A 26,487-nucleotide genomic window follows, 5' to 3' on the forward strand; every position below is an offset into this window, starting at 1 on the left:
TGCCTCTGCCTCTGCCTTTTTGTAACTCTGCCTTTCAATAAATAAATAAATCTTTTTTAAAAAAGGAAAATGTTTAGCTTAGTTATGAACCTATTTTATTATTCGAAGTTCTGCTTCACTGACATTTTAAAATTGTTTGATATTCATCCATCTTCACCAATTTTATTTTTTTTAAAGCATATATTATCTGCTTCTTTAACTGAGATGCTTTTAAAAACATGGCAGGCAGTTGATTTTCATTTTTCAGCTGTTGCCTTCTTTATCACTTCTCTGCTAAAAGACGTCCATGGTTTGGATTATACCTGGCTCTTCTAGGAAGTGTTATCGCCTGAAAGAATTTTAAAGATTGTGAAAATTTTTTTGTGAGCTTCACCCATGGTACTCATTGACTGCATGAAATATGTGTCTGTAAAAACTCCGTTTCTTGCAATACATTATGGCAGAATGGATTATTATGCTAGTTGTGCACTTGCTGTTGATTATGGAAAGGATTACCCAACCCCACACCCTGCTCCATCATTTGCTGGGCCCCCTTTCACAGTGGGTGGCATGGAGTGTATTTTCCCATCCTGGTGACAGAGAGGGGATTGATGGTGCGACCTGTTTTAGCGAGAGGGATACATCACAAAGACATCAGGTGTTGTGCCTGTTGTGCGTCTGTCTGCACACTGAGAAATTCATTTTCCAGTTAGTCCACTGAGAGAGAGCTGGCCAGCATCGCCCAGGCACCAGGGTCTGAAGCTGGGCCTTTCCAGTTGATCTGCAAATAGGTGATAATAAACGGCTGGCTTTAAAGCACGGAATGTTGGACAGTTTGTTACACAGCGTTGTTATGGACAAGTAATATAAAGGATGTTTATGCGCCATTTTTTTCCTTTGGTAAGAGTTCTAAGAGACACCAGTTTATGAAGTATAGGATAGAGTACTGCTTAGGAGGCAGGAAACATGGGTTCCAGTCTTCTTGGCCAACAAGAAAAGCGATCTTTGACAAGCCCCATAAGCTTTCTGGGCTTCAGCTGCATATTTGTTTATAAAAATGAGGAGAATTTTTTAATAACCTTAAGGCTAGGGTCTGCACTTGGTGTCTAGATCCAGATTTTATGACTAGCATGTTCAGTTTTATGAAATAAAGCAATGCCATTTAATCAGGGACCAACGCCAGCTTTCTCACATTGCAGAGCTGCACAGTAAGTTTGAGTCTTCAATGATTACAGGATGCTAAAGCTTGCAAGAACTGGGAGATGTGTACAGGAGGATGGGGCACAGGGCAGACACAAAACTCAGATTTGGGGTACCAAGTTGAGCAAAAGCATTTAAATACTGTAATAACATCTGTGATCAGAATTGGCAAGAGGAGGTAGAGGTTTTTGAACCTGAGTCTGACCCTTCTTTCCATCAACACGCTCCCTTCACTCCTCTCTAGTGTCAGAAAAGCAGGGTCTCTTGTCATAAGTATTTCGTAGCAGCAAAAGACCTTCAGCAGAGTGACAGAGGGTTCTAGATTTGTTTGCTGTTTTCACCTTTTTGCTGTGGCCAGTGATAAGAAACAGGCAGATACATATGAAGCAGCTTCTAAAAGTGCGCAGAAAAATGAAACAAAAAAGATCATTTTGGCTTTAAAAATTTTGAAGTACACACATAATTATTTCATAATAGGCATTTCCTATGACCCTTTTGAAGCCTCTTCATATGATTTCATGTTAAACAAATATAAGTCACTTCCAATTCCCCTAATCCCTCGTTCCCCAAGTCATGTAAGGGAGACTGTTGGCTGAGAGGCAAGGTTCATCATCTTCCAGGTTGGTACAACAGAGAGTAAGTTTACTAATAATTCTTTTCATATGTACTTATACATCCTCCATTGCATTTTATAGAGGATGGAAGGCAAGGAATTGCCACAGTCAGGGAGATTGGGGAATACAGGCTTTTAGCTAGGTGGCAAACTGCCCAGATAAAAACAGGCAGAAGGCAAATGGGAATTGGGAAGCAATTAACCATCTCTGCTACAATGATAAATCTCTATTCTGCTCCTGAACTGATGGCATTTTAAAGTGCTTTCTTTTTATTGACCTAAATTTCTATGAATTTAACATGTTCATTCTTTCAGATTGTAGCAGCAATTCATATGGGTGCATACTTTCAGATCTTCTATATTTCTATAGTATAGGTATTTCTTGCCACGTTAGACATGTGTAAGAGGTGCCAAATCAAAATACAGTGAGTGAGACTTCTGATGTAAGAAATCTATTAGTAGCACACCCATAGGCATTTACATACGTGGCCTCATTTATGATCATCTACATACTACTCAAAACAATAATAAGTGACCTACGATCATTTAATAAATAGACATTACAAATTCTGAAGTCTATCTTATACCTTGGTATAATTCAGGAGAACATGAACCAGTGAATGGTTGATTTTCTAACTAAAATGTGGAATTCTTTTCAAAGATTTATTTATTTGAGAGGCAGACTCACACACACACAGAAGGGGGAGAGAGGTCTTCAGTCTGCTGGCTCACTCCCCAAATAGCCACCATGGCCAGAGCTAAGCTGATCTGAAGCCAAGAGATTCTTCCTGTTCTCCCATATGGACATAGGTGCCCAAGGACTTGGGCCATCTTCCACTGCTTTTCCAGGCCATTAGCAGGGAGCTGGATCAGAAGTGGAGCAGCTGGGATTCAAACCGGAATCCATATGGGATGTTAGCACTGCAGATGCAGGTTGAACCTATCACACCACAGTGGCAACCCCAACACTGTGGAATTTCATAGTTGGGCTTATCACAGAAAGTTTTGGAGAATCCTCCTTTACCTCTCATTGCAGAGATTTCTGTAAGAGAATTCTAGAATGCCTCACCCGTCATACGCTCTCTGGATTAATGTTTTGAAGTAATTGGATTAAGACAGAGAAGTCGGGGCTGGCACTGTGGTGTAGTGGGTAAAGCTGCAGCTTGCAGTGCCGGCATCCCATATGGGTGCTGGTTCAAGTCCTGGCTCCTCCACTTCCAATCCAGTTCTCTGCTGTGGCCTGGGAAAGCAGTGGAGGATGGCCCAAGTGCTTGGGCCCTGCACCCATGTCGGAGACTCTGAAGAAACTCCTGGCTCCTGACTTTGGATCGGTGCAGCTCCAGCCATTGCAGCCAATTGGGTAGTGAACCAGCGAATGGAAGATCTCTGTCTCTTTGCCTCCCCTTCTCTCTCTGTGTAACTCTGACTTTCAAATAAATAAATAAATCTTTAAAAAGAAAAAGAGAGAGGGAGAAATCAAATTACAAGCAACAAAGTTTTTGTAGGATTACATTCCAGGAGACTCTCAACACAAGAGAAAGAAAAAACTTCAAGACACCGTGAAGCTTGGCCTTAGAACATACAGCCCCACCACATAATGCTGAAAATGAGCTGTAGAGTGCATTTCACAGCTGCTGTGTGCACATGGAGACAGGTTGGGTCCTGTTAGCAGAAGCAGGGCTCTCATTCTCCTCCAGGGCAGTTGTTCTGAACATTGGTAGCAAATAAAATAATACTATCTTATCTTGGTAAGAATCCTTTCACATATACCATTTCTGGCTGGGTATTGGTATTTATAGCTTACAGGTAAGGACACTTAGGCTCCTAAAAATTAAATGCCTTTTCCAGGCTCATAGAACCACCAACCAATAACTTGAAGACATCTTACCAGAAAAAAAAGCCAGTCCCTGTGTCCAGAGAGCCCGTTTCAGAGGCTCAGACTCTTGTAGAACTCAGGTATATCTATAAACCTCTCTTTTCTCACTCTGGGTCCCGATTTTTTATTATCTCTGTTATTTCTGGTTTTCTATATTACATTTCCATGATGATTTGGCCCATTGCGTCACGGACCATGTTCTACACCTTCCTCATCCTGCTCCCCTGTCCACACTCAGCGAGTACCACGACTGGACCTTTTGGGTCTGTTACAATACTGGCTGCCAAGATGATGAGTCAGAGAGCCAAGTGGTATCCAAATCCTTAACACCAAATCCGGTGTTCTTTCTGACTTACTGTAAAACTTCTCTGAGTCAACAGCATGATTGCCATTACTATTTTAAACAAAAGTGTGATTTTGAGCAGATTTGATTCACAGATAAAGGCAAACAATTATGCATTCATATGTCACTTAAGTTTAATGTCATGCTATTGCATTTTCAGTCTTACAGTCTTTTTCTTTTTCTTCCTCAAAATAATATTTTAATCTGTTTTGAAATCAAGTTGTGATCTTAGCCAAAGAATGCATTTTATTTGATCATTCCTATAGTTACCAACTACGATTAATCTTTTGGGTTTGAGTCAGTTTCTAAAATTTCCCTTTTTTTGAGGCTGCATTATATTTTGGAGTTTATATATGCACAGTTAAATCCATTAGCTTCCTGTTGTTGAATATTTAGATATTTTCCTTCTTTTTCAACTATAAAAACATATATATATATACATATATATATGCAGTATGAATTACTAGAACCAGAATTGCTAGTGCAGAGGTTATATGCATTTGTATTTGTTTTAAGGGAAGGCAATTTATATTTTTCATGATAGAGTATAAATGCATACAAATAGAATTCAAAGAGAAAACAAAAAGGTGAATAGTGACCGGTTCTAATTTGTTAAGCAACCTCTGTTACCAGCATCTTTTATCTTTTGTCTTTACAGAGATGCCCTGCAAATGAAAATGTCTGCATATTTAGAAAATTTCTCTCGTTTAAGAATATGTGTGTGTGTGTTTTCATTCAACCTATGACAATCCAAAAGCGTTTCCTATATATATTGGTTGAGGGAGAGAGATTCAAACTACTATACCACCATTTATGTTAGAAACACATTTCTATATTGTTTCATCAGCAAGTATCTGAAGTACATTGAAATTACTGCTTATCTCACAAAATTACATTCTGCTAATTTCACTATGCATTTCTATTCACCATAAGGGAAGGAACATCCATGGATACAAAAATCTGTGCAATTCTTAATCACAAGTTTGTTTGTTTGTTTGTTTGACAGGCAGAGTGGACAGTGAGAGAGAGAGACAGAAAGGTCTTCCTTTGCTGTTGGTTCACCCTCCAATGGCCACCACGGCTGGCGCGCTGCGGCTGGCGCATCACGCTGATCCGAAGGCAGGAGCCGGGTGCTTCTCCTGGTCTCCCATGTGGGTGCAGGGCCCAAGCACTTGGGCCATCCTCCACTGCACTCCCTGGCCACAGCAGAGAGCTGGCCTGGAAGAGGGGCAACCGGAGCAGAATCCGGCACCCCGACCGGGACTAGAACCCGGTGTGCCGGCGCCACAAGGCAGAGGATTAGCCTATTGAGCCGTGGTGCCAGCCAATCACAAGTTTTAAAAGCATGATCTAATCTGGATTTACCGCTCTCTACAGAAAATATTATGAAGCCTACTCTTTCTTTTAATGTGATAAAAGAGTCTAATCCAGACAGAAGTGTGAATAACTAAGCCCTGTGTTTCATAGCTTCTCTTCTTGCACATGTGACATGAGACTGACCTCTGATGGTGGAGTAGATGTGAAGCGTGTTAACCTCTGCTTTAAACACATGATAACGGCAGGCTTTGAATATGCAGCGCAGTACAGGTGTCTGGGTGAAGAGTAAGACAAAGAGCTCGGATTCCTGAATAGTTTTGTGAAGCAGAAACTTCCCACCAGCCTGGATTGATGAACTTGAGGATGTGGAATGAGAGAGAATGGAAGTGCTGCCTTTTTGAAGCTGCTATGTTCAGGACACCAGTTTGTTATAGAGCAATCCTTGTAGTTCAACAAGCACACCTTCCTGCCTTGGTCTCTGGACAACTTTGATTCCTTTGTTTTCTCCTGTGGCCCATGGAAACTCTTTCCTTATCTATTTTCTTAGCTTGGTGGAGCACAGAAAATGGTATGGGAGATAGCCTTCTTGTTTTCGCACTTGTTTGAAAATAGGGAGCTTTGACTCCTCTACATGACTACTTAATTAAGCATGAAACTGTAGTTGAGAAACTATTTTCCTTAAGAGTTTTGAAGTTACTGCTCCATTTTTATTATTATAGAAAATGGTTTGATCTGATTTAGGAACTTTCTGTCTGTCTCTCTGGTTCTAGAATCTTCTGTTTCTCAATTTGGTTCTGAAATGTGTTAGTGCCACATAAAATACCCAGTATAGATATATTTTCATCCATCATGTTCCCTCCCCACCGAACCCTTTATTTCAATTATTTTTTTTCCTAGAAACCAGTGTAAAGTTATTTTTTATACTTTATAACATAAGGCAAAATTATTTAAAGTTAATAATAACTTTTTATTTAAGGAATAAATGTTGCAGTTCCTTCCACTGTCCAAAGTCATCTAGCTAGCTCTTTTAAATCTTCTAGCCCTTTTGAACAAACTGATGCATAATTCACAGTGTCATATTAGCCCACAATTGCTGGTCTGTTAATCCTCACTTGAATTACATAATAACTTCAAAATTCCACCTAAAATCTTTGGAATATAATTTCTTCAAACAATTTACTCTTGAGTTTTGATTCTTGACACACTAGAAAAAATAAACATGAAAGATTACATCAAACTAAACTGTATGAAAAGAACAAATACTGGGGCTGGCGTAGTGGCGCAGTAGGTAAATCCTCCACCTACAGTGCCGGCATCCCATATGGGCGTGGGTTCTAGTCCTGGCTGCTCCAAATCTGATCCAGCTCTCTGTTGTGGCCTGGGAAAGCAGTAGAAGATGGCCCAAATCCTTGAGCCCCTGCACATATGTGGGAGACCCAGAAGAAAGTCCTGGCTCTTGGCTTCAGATCAGCGCAGCTCCAGCTGTTGCGGCCATCTGGGGAGTGAACCAGCAGATGGAAGACCTCTCTCTCTCTTTCTCTCTCTGCCTCTCTCTCTCGGCCTCTCCTCTCTGTGTAACTCTGACTTTCAAATAAATAAATCTTTAAAAATGAAAAATAAATAAAAAGAACAAATACTGTATCAACAGAAATACCAGGTTTAACATGCACAAAGCCAAGAAAACCAACAATGCCAGATACTGAATTTCTATTGCACTCAATTTATATTTTAATCCTGGGAAATTCCTTTGCATTATTTGGTGGATAATCTTCTCTTGTTTTCTCAGTTCCTTCCTTTTGAAATGTTTTTTGGATATTGGACTTCCTGGATTGCTCCTAAAATTTCTAAATTTTCCCCCTCATTGTAAGGTATTTTTTCCCTATTTTCTACAAAGATTCCTTAAATCTGTTGAGGTTTTTCATTTCTCCCTTTTTTTTTTTTTAGTTTCCAATAATCTTTTTTTTTTTTTTTTGAGTACTGCTTTTTTGTTCTCTGACCTGATAATGGATTCCACACTTTTTTTTGTTTCTGAGATGATATCAAAAACTAGTTATTTTCCTAAAATTTTCTGCTCTCAGCAGTCTCTGTCCTCCAAACGGCCTTTCCCCTGTCATTTTTTCACTGCTTAAAAAAGTTGATTGAATATCAGTGTATGGGAATAGGGCTTGCAGTTGTTGGAATTTACAGTAGGGAGTTCTAGGCAGACCGTTATCTGCCAACTCCAGATGTTGGTGTCTTGCTGTGATTCCTCTTGAGTTGAACAGGTATGCCAGAGAAGACTCGCCAGTCCTCAGCCCAAAGAGTAGAGATTGAGATCCAGATTGTGAAGTGAGCTTCCAGGAGAGGGTTGGTGTCCCCAGTATTCAGAATTAAACATTTTAATTAATTTATTAGGGAAGGAGAAGGGGAGAGGGAAAAAGGAGAGAGAAAGTTTCTAGTTGCTGTTTCACTCTCTAAAGTGACCACAGTACCACGGTAGCCAGCATGATGGGCAGGGCATAATCTGGAAACCAGGAACTCAATCCATGTCTCCCACGTGGGTGGCAGGGACCTGGCTACTACAACCACCACCTGCTGCCTCCCAGCGTGCACGTTAACAGGAAGCCAGAATCGGGAGCTAAGCTGGAACTGAACCCAGGCTCTCCATGTGGGAGGTAGGCTTCTCCAGTGATGTGTGAGCTGCTACATGAAATGCCTGGGCCCAGAAATCAGTATTTATTCTTCACTAGTGCTCTGTTTTTCTAAGTTCCCCGGGCTGACATCCCCAGTCCAGGGAGCTCTGTTTTAAACTTTTCTAGGGGCCAGCATTGTGGTATAGCAGGTAAAGCCACCACCAAAGGTGCTGACATCCCATATTGGTGCCATTTCATGTCCTGGCTGTTCTACGTCCAATCCAGCTCCCTGCTAATGGCCTGGGAACATCAATGGAGGATGGCCCAAGTGTTTGGACCCCTGCCACCCATGTGGGAGACCCAGATGAAGCTCCTGGCTTCTGGTGTTGGCCTGGGCCAGCCCTGGCTGTTGTAGCCATCTGGGGAGTGAAACAACAGGTGGAAGATCTCTCTCTCCAACTCCCACCCCACCACCACCACCCTGTCTCTCTCTCTGACTTTCAAATAAATTAATATTTTTAAAAAAATTAAAAATAACCTTTCCTAAAGAAAAATCTTTCCTCTTTCTCTTGGGGTAGGGGTGAATTAGTCCTTGTAAAGTGGGATCTTGGAGGGCATCTGAGGTTTTAAATGATTCTTGAGCAACTTTTATCACATTTTCTTTACTTAATTCCTTTTCCCATCTGGTGTTCTCTTCTCTCTCTGGTAGTCACAGAAATACCGGAAGTCCTCGGTGCTGCTAACTCCTGAGCCCCTTAAAGATTCTTCAGCGCATATGAAATCTCCCGCTTTTCCCTACACAGGCTTAGGGGGTTGGCTGAATTAAATCCACTTACTCGGTGCCACTTGCACTTCCGTTTTTTAATTTCAAAAAATTAGTAGCTGCTTATCTTGCGTTTTTGACAGTCCATGTGTATGTATCTGTGTTTTCAGGACATTATCTGGTTCTTCTGGAAGAAGTAAATTTAGATGTGGTTTTTCAATCTCCTATTTCAATGAAGCGCTCTAGCAATTGTTTTAACTGGTCTTTTATTGTTCTCTTTGAGTAGCAAAGATTTAAATGATTTCCATTTCCCTATAAAGTCTTCTGTGAAGAAGAAAGTACAATTTTATGATGAAAGCTGATGTAGAGAATTAAGAAATAATTGTGTTTTCTCATTCAGCGAATGAATTTAGAAGAATGGTGTGAATGGGGATATTAAGATCTTAATAAATATCCAACAAGTCTTAGGATCTATTATTTAATATATCATTCAATTAAAAACAAAGCTTGTGCCAAACATGTACTTGGAATTAAAAATGCTTTAAGATGAAAGTAACCTGGTAAAATATGGGAGGTCATTTACAGAAAGCTGACACAAGAGAAGTGAAGCAAATGGATCAAGACTTAGAAGATAGGTTTGTCTTCAGGCAGCAGTTCTTCTGTACCTGACAAGGTCATAAATCCTAGACACTGAGAACTCTTGCTCGGTTCATTACTGACTGGTCTTCTGGCAGGAGTCCGCTAGTACGTTCCCAAATAAAGGGAAATCTGAGCTATGAGTATTTCTTCTGCTACTTTCAACTAAATTTTGCACCTGCTTTAGTATTAGTACACAATTGCTTCTCTCATTTTTTACTATTTTTAACAATTTTTATTTATATGAAGTCAACAAATTTTATGTATTTAAAAATATAGATTTATGAGTACAGTGATACTTCCCACCATACCCACCCTCCTGCCCCTACTCCCAACCTCCTATGTTGCTTGTTCTTTCTCTTAACTTTGACAATGACATACAATTTATTTTATAATGATAAAATTAATCCTCCACAATGTAAATAATTCAATAAAAAGTGAGAAAAAAAACACTGTTACACAACAGTAGAGACAAGGACTACAAAAACTAATCAGTTTTCAAAATGTCAATTTCACTAATATACATTACACTTTTTGTACTCTCTTAGTTACCACAGATCAGGGAAAACATGATATTTGTCTTTTAGGGGTTGGCTTATTTCACTAAGCACAGTGGTTTCCAGTTGCATCCATTTTGTTGTGAAAGACAGGATTTCATTCTTTTTATGGCTGAATAATATTCCATAGTATATTTATACCGCATTTTCTTTATTCCAGTCATCAATGGATGAGCATCTGGGTTGATTCCTTATCTTAGCTATTGTGAATTGAGCTGCAGTAGACATGTGGGTACAGATAACTCTTTCACCTGCTGATTTCATTTCATTTGGGTAAATCCCCAGGAGCGGGATAGCTGGGTCATACGGGAGATCTATTTTCAGCTGCGTTATCTCCATACTATTTTCCACAATGGCTGTCTAATTTGCATTCTCAGCAGCAGTGGATTAGGGTACATTTTATCCACATCCTCACCAAAATTTATTATTTATTGATTTCTGTATGAGAGCCATTCTTTGGAGAGGTGAAACCTCATTGTGGTTTTGATTTACATTTCTCTGATGGCTAGTGATCCTCACTTTTTTTTAATATTTCTATTTTCTTCTTTTTTTGGTCTACCTGAGATATTCCCTAAGATTTGTCTCCTAGGTTGGAAGTTCTTCCTTCTGTCTCACCAAGTCTGTTGCTAAGGCTTTCCACTATATGTTTCATTTGGCATATTGAATTCTTCATTTCTAATATTTCATCTTGATTTCACCTCATAATCTCTATCTCACAGGAAAATTTTTCATCCATGTCACATATGCATTTCCTTAACTCTTGAACTTGCTTCTCATTGCTTCTAAATGATCCTATGAGCATTCTTTTGAATTCCTTTTTTTTTTTTTTTTTTTTTGGCATTTCATCAATCTCTTTGTCTTCACATTCACTCCTTTGAGGGAGTCCTATTGCTTTCCTTGTTCTCATTTCTTGTATTTCAGGGTTTATCTTTAGGCATTTTTGGAAACACTTGTTGGTTTTCTCCACTGATGGGTTTGATCTTTGAACTATGACTCTGTGGCTTAGAGAAGCGTCTACTCCTTCAGTGAATACCCAGCAGAGGCTTGTGCTGGGGGGAGCGGGGGATGGTGTTCAGCACTGGCCAGAGTGGGTACTCCAGGGCAGGGTGAGAATCCAGGGTAACGTCAGTTTGGTTATGGTAGATCTCCTCTGTTGTCAGCAGTAGCCGATGGTACAATCATGCACAGAACCCTCTGCAGTGACGCACCGGGAGCTCTGAGCTTTTGCCGCCAAACACAATGATCACTGAGACCCGGCTACACTCTACACACCCTATTGTGCAGTCACAGAAATCCCAGTCACAGTGTGAAAGGCCCCACAGCCACGAGGCTCAGAGGCTTCTCTCCCCACCCTGCAAGCCTGCTCTGTCCACGGAGACAGCAGAGCCGATTCTAGATTGAGCTGCCTGTGGGTGCTTTGCCTGCAGTTTGAGCCCCAGAGCCTGTGATTGATTGAGAGGAAGGGGCACCTCAGAGTCCTCAGTTGCTGCCCAGCCCCCTGTCAACCCTTCTGTCCCGACTCCAAGTCAGTGGGAAACAGGGTTCTACCTCTGGTAAAATCCTCTGAACGCACGCATACAAGAGCCTCGCAGCCTCTAGTTTTGACAAGATGCCACCTTCTCCCTGCCAGTGCTGGGAACCCTTGTAGGGGAATGGGGAGGAAGAAATGTGCTTTCCTTTGATTGGATTAGGTGGGTACCATGCTCCTCACTAGGGCTAAGTCAGTGTGGTCCACAAGGATCTTGCTCATGCAACATCACCAGTGGCTCTGGCTGCCACAGTCTGCCCTCACCTGGCTCTCAGAAGCTGGCGTCTCCTCTGACCCCTGGCTGCGGGAGTTGTATGTGGTGTTCCTGCGCACTGCTGTGTGCCCACCCTTTCCACGCTGCTCCACAGCGTCCCTCTTCGTTGAGTAGAATTTTCCACTGCAACGTAGCTCCAGCTCTCCCCTGGGACTACGCTTCATCTGCTTTTCTTCTGCTGCGCTCCCCTGGTTAAAATCAGCGCATCGTTGCCCTGTTCAGCCATCTTGGAATCTCTCTCACTTCTCTCATTTAATGCCACGTCAAGTTCACCACCACTGATGAATAAACTTTCCATAACCTCACACAGCTTTAAGATGAGAGGCTTCCCAGCATTCCACAGTATCTGAATTTCTGAAACCCATTAAAGAAATGGGAGGAAGAGAGGCTGTAATTGTTATCACTCAGATCCATTATAAGCAGCTGTCCCACTGCTCATCTCTTCCAGTAGCAGCTTTAGTCCGCGGCCTCCCTGTTGCTGAGATACCTCTCTGGGGATCAGTCACATCTGCCGTGTCAGAGGGAGATGGAGTGAACTAGATTCCAGTTTGCAAGCCTTCCCACATGAAACAAGATAATTTCTAACAGCTGCGCTGTAGGGTGCTGACATTTGCAGTTGGCATATTGACATTGCAGTTGACATTAGCTGCTGGTGTATTTGAAGTGGGCTCTGGAGCGCTTCTCTGCACAGAGGAACTTCACATGGGATTCATCGATCGTTGCAGTCCATGGCTGGGAAGCATGCTTCAGCATGATGGAACTCTTCATAAAGCTGTACCATCATTCGCACGGTCACTGAACAGGACCCACCCGAACCCTGACTCTGTCCTATCCATTCCCCTCCCTGTCACTGTTGCTCCAGAAGACCTGGCTGTTTGGCCACTGGAGGGAAATACAGGATACTTCTGAAAATTGTCTTCAGAATCCAAAACATTTGATGGGCTGTTTGGAACACAGAGATGAATTTTGCCACTTGGAGACATTTTTAACCTGGATCTACCATAGTGTTTCATGCTTTTAAGTGCTTCAGACTTCTTTGCAATAGAGTTAGCTAATTTCTAAAAGTCTTAAAACAGTTCTGACTAGTCCTCAGTGGGCACCATCAAAAATGAAACAAAAATAACCTGTGCTTTTCATCTCGGGAATTTGCTTTTCTAATTTGGATTAAAGAAGCCTACTTTGTTCTTGCTCACATTGGTTTTTCTTCTGGCCTCTCTTTGGGTTTTCATGCACACAGAACGGCCTTGGGATAGCGGAGCTGAGAACATCTGATTAGTCTACACTGCCTTCTCCATCTTCTTTCTGGGCCCTTTCCCCCTTATTTCCCTTCTCCCAAACAAACCCCTGAGTCTTTCTCATTGTCAACTCCCAACTTCCTTGAGAAATGGCCTGTTAAATTATCACTTGTGATTACATTGATGAAGAGTTTTATTTCTTCTTAATATAGACTTTGTGAGAAAGAGTAAAACAACAAAACAGTTGAACCCAAAGGAATGTTTCTCTTGAGGTGGGATTTCAGCAAAAGTTGGAGGAGTAATTTGAAGACAAGTGAGTGGGATGGGCAGAGGATATCCCTTGTCCTCTTCAAGTTATGTGTGCATGCTGCTTCCCATAGAATCGGACCTATCTGTTGAGGCTCCTGAGAAATGAGCATAAGAAGAGACAGTGACTTCATCAGTGTCTAAATGTGACATTTTTCTCTTAGCACTTTCTGCCTTGAAGAACGGCTCTAGATTTTGCAGAATGAATTATATTGACAGTAAAAAAGTGAGCCAGGCAAATTCATTTCAAATTAAATGAAAATGATGTTAATATATTGTGCTTCTCCCCAGTACTCAAATCTTTTCTCCCTCTACATTAATCATTTCACAATTGCTAGAAACTAACATTATATGGACAAAATGTCATTCATTAGGCACCTATTTATGGAAAGTTAGTGCATGTGAACTGCTTTCCTGTAAAGTGTGTGTGTTGTTGGGCTTTGAAGATCTTTCATTACAGTAATAGTAAATAAAGTTTGAAAATCCTTAAGAATAGAAAATGAGAAACCTTGCTTTATACAGATAGAGTCATTGAGTCTCAGAAATGGGAAATAATTTATCTAAACTCATAAAATATATTGGCAGCAGTGCTTGAGTCAAATTGTCTTTTTGTCAGTGTTCTTTCCATTATATTGTGTTCTACTTTCTTTTAGTTCATCTATACACATTTCTAGTAGGTTTAATGTGAGTCAAGTAGTAAGTTTCACAACAAAAGAGACATGGAAAGTTGGAAGCATTAATTAGGTGGGTCATGAAGATTCACAACACTAAAATGTTGGAAAATTTTATGTCCTCAAACTTTTTATCTTGAATAATCAAAAAACCTGTGGAAGGGTTGAAGGAATAGTATGAAAACACCAACATACTGTTGATCTAGGCTTACTGATTGTTAACTTTTGTCATGTCTGCTTTTGCTGTACATATGGATATGTAAATTACAGAAATATTTGAGTATTGATTGCATACATCATGACATTTCATTGTATATTCTGTCATTAAAATGTTTTATATAATCAAAATACACCAAAGGAATTATGCATAGATACAGTAATATCCATTAACAAATAGTCTACACTAAAATCAATCTAGGCTCCCCAGCTTTTGTGTGTGTTTTGTGACACTATCGTAAAGTGGCCAGACTAGTGTTTCTTCTCTTTTTTTCCAAAATTTGCCATAACTTGAATTGTCAGATTGTTTTCTCATGATTAGATTCAGGTGAGTGTGTGAGTGTCTGCTGTCTGCCTCATACGCGGTGTCCTCTCGTTTGTTCTCACATGAGGAAGGGAAGAACTAATGCTGTTTTACAAGGGCGCTAATCTACCAGGCTCCAGGGCTCCACCCTCATGATACAATCACATTCCAGAAATCCCCACCCCCTTTCTACCACTATCACTCTCAGGGTTGGAACCTCAACGTACAGACTGGGGGAGGGATCACAAACACTCAGACTGTAGCTCCTACTGTATTCAAGTTTTCTCTGCTGATTACACAAGGACCATGTACAGTATGCAGGATTGCAATGAACTTGGATGAATACTCTTTCTCTTTATGGCTATATTAATAATTTGATATGTGGCTAAGCTCATTTTTTGTATTCAGTTTTAGATTCTTTTCCATCATTATTGGTTTAATCTTATATTGAAAGATATGAAATATTAATGTGTTTAGTAATAAAAATTTTTAAAAATATACTCCAAGAACTGCTATTCCCTTCACATATTTTGTACTATGTTCTTACCATTATTATACCTGCAAAGTTGGCCATTAATTTCACTAATTTCTGGTCTGTCATGTCTGTGTCTCTGTTTCAAAAGTATGTACTTACAACATAAAGATAAACACACATCTTGTATATATTCACATGTAGATTCATATATGTATCTCATATATGTATATCATATATATCTATGTATCTCCTACATCTGTCTTACACAGGAGGTTGAATACAAAATCTGATTTTATCTTAAATTTTGACCTAAAATATATCCTAGAAATTATTTTGTATATGTGCTTGCTCATCTCTCATACTCTATTTTTGGTATTTATTTTTAATTGACACGTAAAAATTGCATATATTAGTAGTGCATGACATGATGTTATAAATATACATTGTGAACTCTGGAAATCAAGCTATTTATCAAGTTTATTACTCTATAAACTTACTTTTTTGTGGTGTGAACACTTAAATTTATTCTTAATTTTCAGGCATACAATATATTATTAACTGCAGTTGCCATGATGCATCTTACTCTTTTATTTAGATGAGTAGCATCCCATGTACCATAGTTTTTCAGCCAATCTCCTATGTCTAGGCATTTATATTGATTCCAGCATTTTCTAAGAAATAAAGCTAAAAAGAACAGATATGTTCATATGGCATTGGAGATACTGATTCAGGATAATCATAATTCTAAGCCAAAAGATAAATACATATGTGATTTGCTGGATATTGGCAAGTTTGTCTCCAAGGACTGAGCAATTTTGTACTTCCTTAGCAATGTAAATAAATAGTATTCTTCACAATTTCACCAACAAATGTTTCATTTTAAGTGCTTATAATTTGATAGGTGAGAAATGACCACAGCGTGGTTTAAATGTGAACTTTTTATAATAGATGACTGGCCGATGCCGCGCTCACTAGGCCAATCCTCCGTGGCTACTAGGCTAATCCTCCACCTGCAGCGCCAGCACCCCAGGTTCTAGTCCTGGTTGGGGCACCGAATTCTGTCCCAGTTGCCCCTCTTCCAGTCCAACTCTCCGCTGTGGCCCGGGAGGGCAGTGGAGGATGGCCCAAGTGCTTGGGCCCCACACCCACATGGGAGACCAGGAGGAAGCACTTAGCTCCTGGCTTCAGATGGGTGCAGCGCGCTGGCTGCAGCGCGCCAGCTATGGCGGCCATTTGGGGGTGAACCAATGGAAAAAGGAAGACCTTCCTCTCTCTCTCTCTCTCTCTCACTCTCACTGTCTAACTCTGCCTGTCAAAAAAAGATATAAATGACTAATTTTTCATATATTTATGATCTCTTAGTGTGTGTTTATAATCAGCCATTCATGCTATTTACCTGTGAAGCTTTTCTCTTTCCTCCTCTATTTTTAAGAGTTTTCTGTGTATTAAATATGTTAGTCCTATACATATGATCTATTTTAAAATATTTCCTATCAGTTTGACATTTTTTACTTTATTTTTTCTTTTCTTATGAAAGCTTTTATTTTAAAAGTCATATTAATCATTCTAAAATTGCATCTGGGTTTTCTCACTCCCAAGTTATAAGTAAAATCACATATATTTTCTTTCAAAATTTGCATGTTTTCCATTTTTAAGTTAGATCTCAGATCCATTTGAAGTTTATTCTGAAGTTGGTAGTGATGTATGCATCCGATTTTATCTTTTCCAAAGGGTTATCCAGTGTTGCTCACATCATTTATTCAAAAGTCTGCATTTTCCTTTGCTCTGTTAGACTTTGCATGCAGGAGTAGCACACTGTTTTAATTATAAATAATCTCTAGTGTGTTTTAATACATCATAAGATTAGTGCTGGAGTTTGCCTTCTTAGTCTCATCTATTTACTTTTATAAAAAAGATTTTTATTTATTTATTTGAGAGGTAGATTTATAGACAGAGAGAGGGAGAGAGACAGAAAAAAGGTCTTCCATCTGCTGGTTCACTCCCTAAATGGCCCCAACAACCGGAGCTGAGCCAATCCAAAGCCAGGAGCTAGGAGCCCTTCCGGGTACCCACACGGGTGCAGGGGCCCAAGCACTCAAGCCATCTGCTGCTGCTTTCCCAGGCCACAGCAAAGAGCTGGATCAGAAGAGGAGCAGCCAGGACATGAACCTGAGCCCATATGGGATGAGAGCCACACTTCAAGGCTTAGCCTACTACACCACAGGGCCGGCCCTTCATCTATTTACATTTACCCATAAAATTACAATAAACATGTCCAGCTCCAGGAAAAATAGATGACATTAAGTAGTGGCGTTAGGTCAGTACCTCCATCTCCATCCCCATGCCTATCTCTCATTTCCATCTGTGTCTTCGTCTTCATCTCCATTTCCCCCTCAACCCTCATCTCCATCCTCATCCCCACTTCCATATACATCTCTATCTCTACCTCTCATCTCCATCCCCATCTCTCATCTCCATCTGTCATCTCTCATCTCTTTCATCCCTACCCTCATCACTCATCTGCATCTCCCCCTCTAATCTCCATCTCCATTCCCATTCCATCGCATCCCATTCCCATCTCTTATCTCCATCTCCATATCTCACCTCCACCTCTCATTTCCATTCCATTTTACACACCTACTTCCATCCCTATTAATATCATCACACAGATTCTGAGATACTCTGTATACATGATCCTTTTTTAAGAAACAGGACTCTCTTGGGGCTGGTGCTGTGGCTCACTTGGTTAATCCTCTGCCTGCGGTGCCAGCATCCCTTATGGGCACCAGGTTCTAGTTCCACTTGCTCCTCTTCCAATTCAGCTCTCTGCTGTGGCCCGGGAGGGCAGTGGAGGATGGCCCAAGGGCTTGGGCCCTGCACCCGCATGGGAGACCAGGAGGAAGCACCTGGCTCCTGGCTTCCGATTGGTGCAGTGCGCCAGCTGTAGTGGCCATTTGTGGGGTGAACCAACGGAAGGAAAACCTTTCTCTCTGTCTCTCTCACTGTCTAACTCTATCTGTCAAATAAATAAATTTTTTTAAAAAACATTGTTATATTTGGGACATGCTCAATCGGACTTGCCCCAAATGGTAGAATTAGAAACATACCAGGGGATTCCAATTCAATCCCATCAAGGTGGCATATACCAATGCCATCTCACTAGTCCAAGTGATCAACTTCAGTTCACAATTGATCACACTGATAGGTCTAAGAGTCAAAGGGATCACACAAACAAGACTAGTGTCTGCAAATACTAACTGATAGACTAAAAAGGGAGAGAACGATCCAACATGAAAAGTAAGATACACAGCAGACTCATAGAATGGCAGATGTCCTAAACAGCACTCTGGCCTCAGAATCAGCCCTTAAGGCATGCAGATCTGGCTGAAAAGCCCATGAGAGTATGTTAGGCATGGAAAGCCAAGACACTCTGGTAAAAAAAAAAAAAAATGACATAAATGAAAGATCTCTGCAAGTGAGATCCCAGTAGAAAGAACGGGCCATCAAAGAAGGAGGTACCTTTCTCTGAAGGGAGGAGAGAACTTCCACTTTGACTGTGACCCTGTCTAAATATGATCAGAGTTGGCGAACCCAAAAGGCCTCCATTGCCTTGGAAACTCATGACTAGAGCCTAGGGAGATTACTGACACCATAAACAAGAGTGTCAATTTGTTAAGTCAACAACAGGAGTCACTGTGAACTTACTCCTCATGTAGGATCTCTGTCCTTAATGTGCTGTACATTGTGATTTAATGCTATAACTAGTACTCAAACAGTATTTTACACTTTGTGTTTCTGTGTGGGTGCAAAATGTTGAAAGCTTTACTTAATATATGCTAAATTGATCTTCTGTATATAAAGAGAATTGAAAATTTAAATAAATATTGATGTGAATGGAAGGGGAGAGGGAGCAGGAGATGGGAGGGTTGTGGGTGGGAGGGAAGTTATGGGGGGGAAGCCATTGTAATCCATAAGCTGTACTTTGGAAATTTATATTCATTAAATAAAAGTTTAAAAAATGTAAAAAAAAAACATTGTTAGAAAAAAAGAAACAGGACTCTCAGGTTAGTATTTCTACTTTAACTTAGGAACTTTTTCACAGTTTCTTTTAGCAAATATCTAGGAATTTTAATGTTTTTATAATTTTTATTGTCATCGCAATGTCAGCCAAGTGGGTTTTTTTTCTAATTCACAGAAATAAACTTATGACTTGATATTTGGTCAATATTTGTGCCCATTTCATTTGTGTGGGGGAAGACTGTGGTCTATTTGGGGTCATAGAATACAATGTACATCACAATACTGATGCTGTTGGTTGCTTGTTAGATCTTCTGCATCCTCGCCTAATTTGTATTCACTTAGTCTGTTTTGGGCTGAGGTTGTTATGACAATATGTCCTTCCTTTAGTTGGTTTATCTCTGTTTTCCCTTTTCCTTCCCTATAACTTTTGCTTCATTAAAGTGATTATTGTCTTTCTGGTACATAGATTATCATAAATATTGTATATTTATTGTATATTGGGGCTTTTAGCACTACAAACTGTATTTTTTAATATTTAATGGCTTTTGCCTGAATTGTAGTCTGAAGTCAGGAAAATTACCTTTGATTTCCTGTTGTTTTCATCTGCCTGGTATATCTTTGCCCGTTCCTTTTATTTTTAGGCTCTCTGAATTATTTTATTTGAGCAGATATTTTTTGCACATAATATAGAATTAGGTTTTACTTCAGGAAAATTTCATGTTTTATTAAAAAGATAACTGTGCTATCTTTATTTTATCTTAAGGTAGTGGTATGCAAGAATCTGCAGGAGCCCAGGGATTATCCATTATGTGCAGTACAAAAACACTTTCTCCTGCCACGTTGCACTGTTTCTGTCCCCAGATAGATGTTATGTAGTTGGCTTTAATTGAATCACTTGAAGGGCAGAATGAATTTTTTATAAGCTTTCATTTTGGAGGAAAATAAATACCAAGAATATAAAAAAAGGATTTGGAATCATTTATATAAACATATCAGCAGCTTAAAATAAGAGCAAATCTCAAAGGATATAAAGAATCTAAAACTTGATGTTACTTCCATGTTACCTGTTTCCTACCAGCGACCATTTGGGTAGTTGCTCAAGCACTCCACGTTTCAATTGCCTCATTAAGGAGCCAGATATAAAATTAACTCTGCTACCTCCCTTACAAAATTTTTGTACCCATAAAATGGATCATCTCCATAGCCCATCTTTCATAATGCCTGATTCCCCAGCAAAGATTTGGTATGCTACTTGTCTCATAAATCTCTTAAAATGGAGTTCCTTAGTCTTCTGGTGTTTAAATAATCAAAAAGATTTTTAAAATGATAGATCCACATGTCTTACACTTGCAATATTATATTCTTGTTATTAATATTTATATTAATATATTAATATGTTTATTAAAATGTGTATATTTAATATGTATTATATAAAATACTTATAATATTCCTGTAAAGGTAATTATTCTCATTTTTCTGTTTTTTGAGTTTTCCCCCCTGTGTTTGTGTTTGTGTGCATGTACTGCCTTATTATCTCTAACTAATAAAATTGTGTTGTTAATTTTTTTAGTGTTTTATTTTGGGTTGTTTTCTAATGCTTTTCCACTGTGAAAAATCAGGGTTAACTCAAATTAAACATCATCTTGCCTTCTTTCCAACATTTAATAGTTCAGATATTATTTTTGGTTCTTCCAACTTGTAATTTTAAATAATGTATACCCTTTCCCTTATTGTTTTGTTGGTTCTATTCTTCATACTCTTATCATTTCCTCTGATCTTTCCTTTCTTTCCACATTTTATGATCCTGCCATCTCCACCCAGCATTTATATGGTTATGGTTGACACATTTCACATTGTCTTCTGTAACCATAATCATTCATTCATAGAAAAGTCAGAAATTTATTTTAGAAGATGATATCAAATAAATAATATTTGATCATAATATGGCCTCATTTTTATATTGGTAGTATGTTCCAATTACATTCTATTCTCTGGATTCTGATATCATCATCCTGTACTCCTCAGAGTTATATGTTCCTGGCATCAGGTTAAAAACACTCTTTTCACTCAAAAACCATGTTTGAAGCTTATTTAATTCATTTAAGTTTCTTTCATTTCTGTTTTCTATTTTTTAAGATTTTATTTATTTATTTGACAGGTAGAGTTACAGACAGTGAGAGGGAGAGACAGAGAGGGAGGTCTTTCATCTGTTGGTTCACTCCCCAGATGGCCGCAATGGCCAGAGCTGCACGGATCCGAAGCCAGAAGCCAGGAGCTTCCTCCAGGTCTCCCACTCAGGTACAGGGGCCCAAGCACTTGGGCCATCTTCTACTGCTTTCCCAGGCCACAGCAGAGAGCTGGGTTGGAAGAGGGGAGGCCAGGATTAGAACCGGTGCTCATATAGGATGCCTGCACCACAGGCGGAGGATTAACCTGTGCCACAGAGCCGGCCCCCATCTGTTTTCTTATTAAGATAAGAAAGCTTATTATCTACCAAACATCATCCATCTTCTTTTTAGTTATCAACTAATAAACATCATTTTATTCTTACTGGAGATATTTTAAGGAATTTCATTTCCTCTTTTAACCTGGACCCATTCAAGGTTGGTACTAGACTAGTACATACATACAGTGCAGCTGTACTTGTTCTTTGAAACAATTAAGTATTTCTATGCCAGAAGGAACATATTTCAGTAGCATCTGTGATGGGTGGTAAAATTAATTAGAACTGTAAGTTTGAATACAAACATTAATTCAACGATTGTCTGTAGGGCATTGTGAGAACCACAGATAAAGGTCCTTCCTCCTGTCATAACATCTGAGATGTAATCTGCCAGTTAGACTAGACAGGCACTATAACATTCTTTACAATACACTTTGTCATTTAGGCTGATAATTTCATTTGTACACTCTAAATCATATTTTCTGCTATTATACAGTAGTTCTTGCACAAGGTTATTAGTGAATTATTTTGATGTTTGAAAATTAAGAATTACAAAGAAATGTTAAAATCAACCTTCTTTGTTTCCTGGGTTAGTGACACCATTTCATTTCACAGTAGGATTTTCCTATCATTTTCATGGAGTACACATCCCTGAAATCTCTTCTTCATAAAAATACATGGACAACAACATCTATGCATCTTTGCTTTTCTTAAAATCAACTTATTGAACGCTCAAACTTAATTGATAATTCAACTGGATATAGAATTACAGATTTTGTTTCAGCCTTTGAAGGCCTCACTCCACGAATTTTTAAGACTTGCATGTTGCTGATCCGTTTAACAGACATTGGTTGTGTACTTACTGAACTGTAGGTGTTCATGCTAATCTGATACTGGACATTCTATTGATGAAATTGTTCATTGGGCCTTTTCAATGTAAATATTTAACTCAATATTTTCTTACATTACTTTTCTGACAACTTGCTCCCCATATTTTTTTGTTTTGTTTTTGTTGTTGTTGTTGTTGTTGTTTTTGCTGTTAAACCTCCTACCAGCTGAATGTTGTAATGCTTCTCTGTTTCTTGGTGCTATATGTCTCTATGTTTTCACTTTTATTCCAGATTTTTCCTTCACGTTCTGACAGAGAAAGAGATATCCTCTCCTTAATCACCACTGTTTCCTCCTGAATTTTTCATTTTGTTTTTTTTTAACTTTTATTTAATTAATATAAATTTCCAAAGTACAGCTTATGGGTTACAATGGCTTCCCCCCCCCCCCCATAACGTCCCTCCCACCCGCAACCCTCCCCTTTCCTACTCCCTCTCCCCTTCCATTCACATCAAGATTCATTTTTGATTCTCTTTATACACAGAAGATCAGTTTAGCATACATTAAGTAAAGATTTCAATAGTTTGCTCCCACACAGAAACATAAAGTGAAAAATACTGTTTGAGTACTAGTTATAGCATTAAATCTCAATGTACAGCACACTAAGGACAAAGAGCTCAAGGTAACTTATATCAGCTTCACTTCCTGGTGCATTTTTGCATCTTCTGTCTTTGAGTGACAGCAGTCTCCTCACTGTTCTCTTTCTGCACTTGTCCTATCTTTGTTTATGCAATTGTTTGTCTTGGTTTGTTCTTTCCTCATTCCTTATTTGTTGAAATCTTACTCATGCTTTAAGGTCATCTGATACTTTTTGCACACAGACTTTATTCTTGTTATTGGAATAACTACATATACTATTTCAATGCCCCTACAATATTTGGCTTTATATTCTGTGTTATGACATAAAGATTTCCATGTATCATCACACAAACCTCTGAAAAATTATTTTAACAGCTTCATAATATATTGATGCATGGCTTATCAATTTTAAATTTGAGAATTCTCACACTGTTTCACACTTAGGTTGTTTGTCACACTCATGTTTTCCTGTTACAAAAATGGTGATGTAATTAATATTTCAACATTTAATTTATATATATGATTTTAAAAGTATAAACTTTTTTTAAATTTTTGACAGGCAGAGTGGACAGTGAGAGAGAGAGACAGAGAGAAAGGTCTTCCTTTGCTGTTGGTTCACCCTCCAATGGCCGCCGTGGCCAGCGCACTACAGCCAGTTACCGCGCTGATCTGATGGCAGGAGCCAGGTACTTATCCTGGTCTCCCATGGGGTGCAGGGCCCAAGCACTTGGGCCATCCTCCACTGCACTCCCGGGCCACAGCAGAGAGCTGGCCTGGAAGAGGGGCAACCGGGACAGAATCCGGCGCCCCAACCGGGACTAGAACCTGGTGTGCCGGCGCCGCAAGGTGGAGGATTAGCCTAGTGAGTCATGGCGGCAGCCAAAGTATAAACATTTTTAAGATTTTGGGCAAATATTGTGGTGTAGGAAGTAAAACCGCCGCCTGTGATGCCAGCATCCCATTTGGGTGGCAGTTGGTGTCCCAGCTGCTCCACTTCCGATCCAGTTCACTGCTAATGGCCTGGGAAAAGCAGCAGAAGATGGCCCAAGTGTTTCGGCCCCTGCCACCCACATGGGAGTCAGGATGAAGCTCTCGGCTTCTGGCTTTGGCCTAGCCCAAACCAGGTCATTGCAGCCATCTGGGGAGTGAATTGGTGGATGGAAGATCTCTCTGTCTCTGTCTCTCCCTCTCTCTGATGTTCAGATAAATAGATCATTTAAAAAAATTTTAAGATTCTGAATTCATATTTCCAAATTTTCCCTAGGAAATGTGTACCAATTAATATGTTTACTAAGCTCATTCCATCATACTTTTACTAACTCTGAATCTTACCATATTAAAACAATATGCAAATTTGACAAATTAAGAAATGTTATCTTATTGATTTATGCTATAACTCTTATTGTCAGATATTTGGAAATTTTTCATATATTTATTCTCACTTTTCTTTACATTTTGCCACCTGCTTGTTAGTGTGGGAACTCTAAGATGTTTCTTTTTAATTTTAATAGTTCCTTATATGTTAAGATTATTAATTCCTGCCTCATTATTTATTGTGAATATTTCTTCAACATTTTTTACATTTGTTTATCTTTCCAACCATATAAATGTTTGAATTATAATGCTGATGAGGTTTTTTAAAATTTTATTTAAGATATACAAATTTCATTTTTCATATATACAGATTCAGAAACAAAGTGATATTTTTCACCCTATCTTCCCTCCTACCCACATTCATACACTTCTTCCTCCTCCCTCTCCTACTCCCCACTTTTAATTTTTACAAAGATCTATTTTCAGTTTTTTTATAGTCATCAGATTAACCCTACACTAAGTAAAGAGTTCACATACAGTATGAAGACAAAGAAATACTGTTGCAGATGAGGTTTTTAAAAAACTTTTGTTTTTGTGTTTGATATCATGTTTAAAATGTCTTCTCTCAACTGAAGAACAGAAACATATTCATTTGGGCTTTAGCTTTTAAAAGTAGCTTTAGTTCTTCATTAAATCTTTATGCTACATCAATATAAACTCTTTGAAATTTTCAATTCCCTGGTTGTTATATTATTGCTTGATTACTTTTGCTTCAAAAGCATTTCAACTATAGTTATCTCTGCTGCCAATTTTGTCTGTTGCTTTAGCAGCCTAGAGGAATTTGGGCGACAGAGTTTACTTTGTATGTGTTCCTTCACATCAAGATTGTTCTTGGGAAGATAACGTGTGTACGCCTCTTCCAAGGCAGCGCTTTCCACTACGTGGAAATCTTCTAGAATTCCCTCTGCACACTTCAGTGAGTCGCTCAGGACCGCTTTCGCTTCTTGGGGTCTTTGTGACTCCGTATGAATTTTAGGATTGTTTTATTAATTCTGTAAAGAATGATGTTGGTGGGGCCAGCACTGTGGCACAGTGGATTAACGCCCTGGCCTGAAGCACTGGCATCCCATTTGGGCACCGATTCAAGTCCCGGTTGCTCCACTTCTGATCCAGCTCTCTGCTATGGCCCGGGAAAGCTGTAGAAGATGGTCCAAGTCTTGGGCCCCTGCACCCATGTGGGAGGCCCAGAAGAAGCTCCTGGCTCCTGGCTTCAAATCAGCACAGCTCTGGCCATTGTGGCCATCTGGGGAATGAACCATTGGATGGAAGACCTCTCTCTCTCTCTCTCTCTCTCTCTCTCTCTCTCTTTCTCTCTGCCTCTCCTCTCTCTGTGTAACTCTTTCAAATAAATAAATAAATCTTTTAAAAAAAAAAGAATGATGTTGGTATTTTGATAGGGAATGCTTGTATCTGTAGATCATTTTAGGTAGTATAGACATTCTATCTACGGCCATACCACCCTGAACGCCCCTGATCTCGTCTGATCTCAGAAGTGGTATAGACATTTTAATGATACTGATTCTTCCAATCCATGAGCAAAGAATCTTTCCATTTTTTGTATCCTTGCTGATTTCTTTTATCAATCTTTTATAACTTTCACTGTAGCAATATTTCACTTTTCATTAAATTTATTCCTAAATATTTTTAATTTTTGTTGTTATTCTGAATGAGAGTTCTTTCTTGATTTCTCTTTCTGTGAGTTCACCATTAGCATATAAAAAAGCCTTAGTTTCTGTATGTATGTTTTGTAACCTGCAACTTTACTGAGTTGGTTTATCATTTCTAACAGCTTTTTGGTGGAGTGTTGTTGATGTTTGGATTGATTTCTGGTGTTTCTATTCTGTTCCATTGGTCTATCCATCTGTTTCTGTACCAGTACCATGCTGTTTTGATTACAACTGCCCTGTAGTATGTCCTGAAATCTGGTATTGTGATGCCTCCAGCTTTGTTTTTGTTGTACAAGATTGCTTTAGATATTCGAGGTCTCCTGTGTCTCCATATGGATTTCAGCATCATTTTTTTCCAGATCTAAGAAGAATGTCTTTGGTGTTTTGATTGGTATTGCATTGAATCTATAAATTGCTTTTGGGAGAATGGACATTTTGATGATATTGATTCTTCCAATCCATGAGCATGGAAGATTTTTCCATTTTTTTGGTATCCTCTTCTATTTCTTTCTTTAAGATTTTGTAATTCTCATCGTAGAGATCTTTAACATCTTTGGTTAAGTTTATTCCAAGGTAGTTGATTGTTTTAGTGGCTATTGTGAATGGGATTG

General features: G+C 39.2%; 1 long non-coding RNA gene and 1 other non-coding gene across 2 annotated transcripts in view; one reads left to right on the forward strand and one right to left on the reverse strand.

The window, feature by feature from the left end:
* LOC138850137 (uncharacterized) overlaps positions 1–26,487 on the forward strand; it is a 354,420-nt gene that overhangs the window by 249,192 nt on the left and 78,741 nt on the right. The gene's annotated exons all lie outside the window — the stretch shown is intronic.
* Positions 6,963–7,080, reverse strand: LOC127490862 (small nucleolar RNA SNORA8). Its single transcript, XR_007919253.1, has one exon. It is a non-coding gene; the product is annotated as a small nucleolar RNA SNORA8 (small nucleolar RNA).

Source organism: Oryctolagus cuniculus, chromosome 6, assembly GCF_964237555.1.
Source record: "Oryctolagus cuniculus chromosome 6, mOryCun1.1, whole genome shotgun sequence".
Lineage (NCBI taxonomy): Eukaryota > Metazoa > Chordata > Mammalia > Lagomorpha > Leporidae > Oryctolagus > Oryctolagus cuniculus.